The sequence below is a fragment of the Macrotis lagotis genome, chromosome 3 (genome assembly GCF_037893015.1).
Source record: "Macrotis lagotis isolate mMagLag1 chromosome 3, bilby.v1.9.chrom.fasta, whole genome shotgun sequence".
Taxonomy (NCBI): domain Eukaryota; kingdom Metazoa; phylum Chordata; class Mammalia; order Peramelemorphia; family Peramelidae; genus Macrotis; species Macrotis lagotis.
Window position 1 is genome coordinate 242,893,313 of NC_133660.1, and position 6,000 is coordinate 242,899,312.

Sequence of the window (6,000 nt, forward strand, 5' to 3'; positions counted from 1 at the left end):
ATAAAGTCCAAGTCCCTCATTTCAAAGACAAGACACTTGAACCCAGAAAGATTAAATGCCTTTCCTGGGGTGATAAAGAGAACAAGGTTGGGCAGGACTTGGCCCATCTTCCTGTCTCTGAGGACAAGGCCCACACAAGTAGAATCTCTCTCTATTTTAAAGTTCTTCATAATCTGACCACAACCAACCTTCACAATCTCATTGTACATTACCTCCCCCCTTTTCCTTCAATCTGATGAGTCAGCCAAACTGACTACCTTGCTACTCCTCACACAAGTCATTCCATCTACTTCCTCTAGGTTTCAGTACATTCTCTCCTTACCACCTCTCAGAATTCTGAGTTTCCTGAAGTTTGGACACCATTATTTACACGAGGCTTTTCCTTCCTGATACCCTCAGCTCAGCTTTCTGGGCCCTCTTAACAAAAAAGAAAAACAAATTTGCCTATACAAACCGAGTTTAAGTAGTCTCCTTTAACAGTTTCTAAGTTCCTTAAAGGCAGAAACTACTTTGCACTCTTTCCTGGTTCTTCTCAAACTTACTATTTTAACTGCTCCTTCACAGGAACCTTTCCTGAATCCTCATACAGGTCACACCCTCTACCTTTAGTGTCCTGAATTCCCTTCACTTCTCTACCCTTTCACTTGGTGGTCCCATCAGCTTCCATGATTTTAATTACCATCCCTATGCCAAAAATTCTCAAATCTATTTTGAAGCCTGATTTCCAACTTCACATCTCTGCCTTTCAGATACTCAAAACTAAACATCCCATAGACATCTTAGACTCAACAATGTCCAAAAACTTGAGTTCTTTATCATTCCCCTAATACCCTCTCCACCTAACTCCCCTATTCCTGCAATACCATCCACCCAGTCCCTCGGGTTCATAACTCAGAGGTCTTCCTTGACTTCTCTCTCATTCTCCATTATTCAGCCCATTCCCAAGGCCTGTTAAATTCACATTTACAACATCTTAAATTCTCTCTTCTGACACTGAGTACAGGTGCTCATTACCTAACAGGAACTATGGCAATAGGCTGCCTCAAGTCTTTTCCCACTCTAATTTTCCTCCATTCAGCCACTAAAGTGATTCTTTTCCCCTAATGCATAGCTTCAACCACATCACTTCCCTACTCAATAAAATCCAATGGTTCTCTATCAAGTCCAGAAACAAATACAAAATGTTGGAATTCAAAACCTTCCTAACATAAGTCCTCTCCTATTTTTTCCAGTTTTTTAACTTCTTATTCCCCCTACCAGATACTCTTCTATCTTGTGACACTGACAACCTGCCTGCCACTCTATTTCTTGGGCACCGGTACTCTCTCTGGCTGTCCCTCCTACCTAGAATGCTCTCCTTATCTCTCCCTTCTGGCTTGCAAGGCTCCTCTAAGTTCCAACTAAAACCCTATCTTTTTCAGGAAGCCTATGCCAATCTATCTTCTAGTGCCTTCCCTCTCAACTATTTCTTAGCTATCCTGCATATCATTTGCCTTGTGCAATATATTTGCATGTTGTCTTCCCTATTAGATGAGTTCCTTGAGAATAAGAGACTATTATTTGCTTCCCTTTGTACCCCCAACTTAGCATAACACCTGGCGCCTACTAGTCACTTAAGTTATTGATCATTTCATTTTTTTCAGTGTCTGACACATACTTAGTGCTTCCTAAGGGCTTAGTAACATCTTTAAAAATCATCGACCTAGGGGGCAGCTAGGTGGCACAGTGGATAGAGCACTGGCCCTGGAGTCAGGAGGAGCTGAGTTCGAATGCAACCTCAGACACTGAATAACTGCCTAGCTGTGTGACCTTTGTTAAGTCACTTGACCCCATTTGCCTTAAATAAAATTTTAAAAAAATCAACAACCTCAACACTTTTATTTTGCCAATAAATCTTTTCATCTTGAACAATAGTACTGATCTTACAGTCGAAATTACTTGGTTTGAGTTCTGACTCTCCATAAACCTAGGAAATGACAAGTTTCAACAATGAGAATTTATTAAATGCTGTCCTTCTAAAAAACTGGACAGTGAGCTATGTGCTGCTGCTGCTGCTGCTGCTGTTTGTCCTTCATTCTCAAAGACCATGACATCAGGGAGGTGATGCCATGATGAGCATGTGAATTGGATTTGAATGAGGGGAGGCTGTGCTAAGTCACCAGTCTCACTTTCTCCACCAGAACCATCTATGTCCAATGGTCAGATATGAATCAGGATGACTGAAGACAGTGCTGGACATGAGGCAATTCTTAAGCAACTTGCCCAAGGTCACATGGTTTATAAGTTTTAAGTGTCCGAGGCTGGACTAGAACTCCAAGGCCAGTGCTCCATCCACTGAGACACCAGCTAGGGGGTGAATGGTGAAAATCTGGTCTTTGACCTCATCTCTAAAATGGAGATGTTATAGTACCTTGCCGTCAAAAATCTGTTATGAAACTTAAATGAAATAAACCTCGAGGTCTGCAACTATGTTGAATAGGTCTAACACTTCGAACATAGCTTCTTCCATTTTTTGTAGAAGTAGGGGGTCACATAAACAAATTATTACATGCTTCAGGCTTTTTTGGTTTTCTCCCCTAATTGTTTAAAAGGAATAGGAAGGGAATTGAGGGCAACATAAAAACAAAAAAATTAAAAATAATATTAAATAACACTAAACAAATAGAGCTCTTCCTTCCTCTAAGCTGAAAATTCTCTACAACTTGCTACCTGCCCACTATTGGAGCAGTCAATTAAAAGTAATTAGCCTACTATGTGCTCTTTAGTGGGCACTGCTAGGGATGCTTTATAGAGAATAAATATTATCTTCCTTTTTCCATATCATAGTTCTTTTAATTTTGAGAACTATCTTTTTTTGTGTGTTTTTTTTTGTAAGGCGATGGGGTTAAGTGACTTTCCCAAGGCCATACAGCTAAGTGATTATTAAGTGTTTGATAACTGACTCTTGGCCCGGTGCTCTATCCACTGCATCACCCAGCTGCCTCTGAGAACTATCTTACAACTAACTCACTGTCCTCCACCCTCCCTCTACTCCAATATCTGACTCTTCTCACTCCTCAAAAGTCATTTCTAGATTCCAGGATTTCTTTGGACATACTCATCAATGTCTTCTCTTAAAATGCAGCACTAAAATGCAGGCTATGACTTTTAAGCCTTCATCAGATCCACCTTCTAAATTGGGGTATAATTCTTCTATAAACAAAAGCCTAAAATCAAAATAGCCTTTCTGGCAACTAATGCCTACTCATACTGCTGGTTCTCATTAGGCCTGCCCATTTATTAAAAGGCTTTCTTAAGGACCCTAATTAAACCAAGCTCATTTCTTTTTAGTGCTTAGCACACAGCTCAATTCTCCATCTCAGTAAAGATATCTTTAGTCCTTAAGTCTTAGATGTCTACGGGTACCCTTGGATTTCTCTCATTAAATTGTATCCCCTCTGTGAACTCATCCAACCCTTCTGGAGAGCTGTTTGGAACTATGCCCAAAGGGCAACAAAAATGTGCATACCCTTTGACCCAGCAATAGTAGTACTGGGTCTATACCCTGAAGAGATGAGGAAAAAGGGTAAAAACATTACTTGTACAAAAATATTTATAGCAGCCCTGTTTGTGGTGGCAAAGATTTGGAAATCCAGTAAATGTCCTTCAATTGGGGAATGGCTTAGCAAACTGTGGTATATGTATGTCATGGAACACTATTGTTCTATTAGAAACCAGGAGGGATGGGATTTCAGGGAAACCTGGAGGGATTTGCATGAACTGATGCAGAGTGAGATGAGCAGAACCAGAAGAACATTGTACACCCTAACAGCAACATGGGAGTGATGTTCAACCTTGAAGGACTTGCTCATTCCATCAGTGCAACAACTGGGAACAATTTTGGGCTGTCTGCAATGAAGAATACATCTGTATCCAGATAAGGAGCTGTGGAGTTTGAACAAAGTACAAGGACTATTCCCTTTAATTTGGAAAAAAAAACCAGCTATCTTATTGTCTGATGTGGTTACCTCTGAGAATTCTGTTCTCTTTAAGGATATGATTTCTCTCTCATCACACCCAATTTGGATCGAGGTACAACATGGAAACAAAGTAAAGACTGAAGGAGTGCTCTCTGAGCGGTGGGGGTGGGGGGAAGGAAGCAAGATTGGGAGAAAATTGTAAAACTCAGTATCTTTAATGAAAAAAATAATAAATTGTATCCCCTCAAACTAAGCCTAGGGAGTAACTTTTGTTTAAATCTCCTTTCATGTTTGTTTGTATATAAAGATAGAGATATTGATTATCACTAGATATGTAGATAGGGGTAGCTGGGTGGCACAGTGGATAGAGCATGGGCTCTGGAGTCAGGAGTACCTGAGACACTTAATGATTACCCGTGTGACCTTGGGCAAGCCATTTAACCCCGTTTGCCTTGCAAAAACCTAAAAAAGATACGTATGATTATGAATGTATTATGACTATATCCACCTATGTACATGTATGTGGTACATGCTAGTATCTACATGCACTTGTAAAACATGGGCATACTTTGTGTTTTTACATATATATATATGTATATACACTGTACACCTACATGCATTATATTTGTGTGCTGATGTTATATGTGCTCATCTATGTCTGTGCGTGGAGGGGGTAACAGATGAAGTGCTTTATGGGGGGCAAGAAGTCCCCAGTTCCTGAATTCAAATCCAACCTCAGGCACCTACTGGCTGTATGACCCCGGTGGAGTCACTGCGCCTGGGTTGCCTCAGTTTCCTCATCTGTCAAATGAACTGGAGGAAGGGATAAACGGCTCCAGTATCTCTGCCAACAAAAGCCCAGATGGAGGCGTGGGCCCCGCCTGAGCCGCAGGTGCGCAGGTGCGCGGACACACGGACACACAGACACACAGGCACACACAGACACAGACACACACACACACACACACACACACACGTGTGGCTCCCGGCCCCGGGCTCCCCGGCTCCAGCACGAGCCCCCCGGCCCCGCCCTCCGGCGCCGCCCGCGCCAGGTGCCTCCGGGGAGCCCACAACCGCCCGCCCGGCCGGGCACGCCCGAGCCGCAGGCCGCCGGGGCGATGCCCAAGGATGGGGGCGCCGCCACCGAAGCGAGGAGGCCGGGAGCCCTTCCCCCCGGCCGCGCCCCCATTGTGATGCCGCCCGGCCCCGGCCCCGGCCCCGGCCCCGGCCCCGGCCCCGGCCCCGGCCCCGGCCCCGGCCCCGGCCCCGGCGGGGGGAGGGGAACGAGGGCGGGAGCCCCAAAGCGGCGGCCCCGGGCCCGCAGCGCCCAGCCGGGGCCCGCAGCGCGGCGCCGCCCCCTCCTCCCCGGCCGCCCTCCGGCGCCCTCCTACCTGCGGGCGGCCCCGAAGCGCCGGCCGGGGCCGGGGGGGCCGCGGGCCGGCGGCGGGGGCGGCAGCGGCGGCGCCTCGAGCTCGCAGCCGGGGCCGGGGCCCCTCCTCAGCCGGCGCGGCCGCGGCGGCCACTGCTGAGGCGGGAGCTGCCAGGGCCGGCCCCGGGGACGGCAGGCCGGCTCCTCTGCCTCCTCTCGCGAGAGCCGGCCGAAGTTAGGGTTCCCCGCCCCGCCGACTCTCGCGAGAGTGCCGGGCCCCGCGGAGGAGGGCGGGGCGGGGCGGGGCGGGGCCTGAGCGCCGGGGCCCCGCCCCCCGCGTCAGCCGCCCCAGTGACGCCCCCCGCGCCCCCGCGCCCAGTGGAGCTCCGGGCCGGGGGCGCCGCTGTCCTCCGCAGGCTCCGCGCCGCCCCGGCTATGGTAGGCAATCTCGGGGGGACCCACGCTTTCGAGAGACCATGGACCCGCGCGTGGGGGCCGTGGCGGCCCTGATCGAGCTCGTGCGCAGGCTCGACGTGGGCCGCGGCTTCGCCAAGGGCGAGCGCGACCACTCCCCCGCGGGGAAGGCGCCCGACCACCAGGGCCGGGGGGACCGCCCCGGGAGGGCCCCGAGCACCCGCGCCCCGAGGGCCCCCGCGGCCCAGGAGCCTTCGC

At 48.8% G+C, this 6,000-nt stretch overlaps 1 protein-coding gene across 2 annotated transcripts in view; it reads right to left on the reverse strand.

Moving 5' to 3' along the window:
- Positions 1-5,584, reverse strand: part of BTBD10 (BTB domain containing 10) — a 100,220-nt gene extending 94,636 nt beyond the window's left edge. Inside the window, exon 1 of one of the 2 annotated variants that reach the window (XM_074230344.1) lies at positions 5,351-5,584. The gene's annotated coding sequence lies outside the window, so the exon portion shown is untranslated. The remainder of the gene's footprint in view (positions 1-5,350) is intronic. The other variant, XM_074230342.1, reaches the window with a different exon arrangement.
- Between the last annotated feature and the right edge of the window lie 416 nt (positions 5,585-6,000).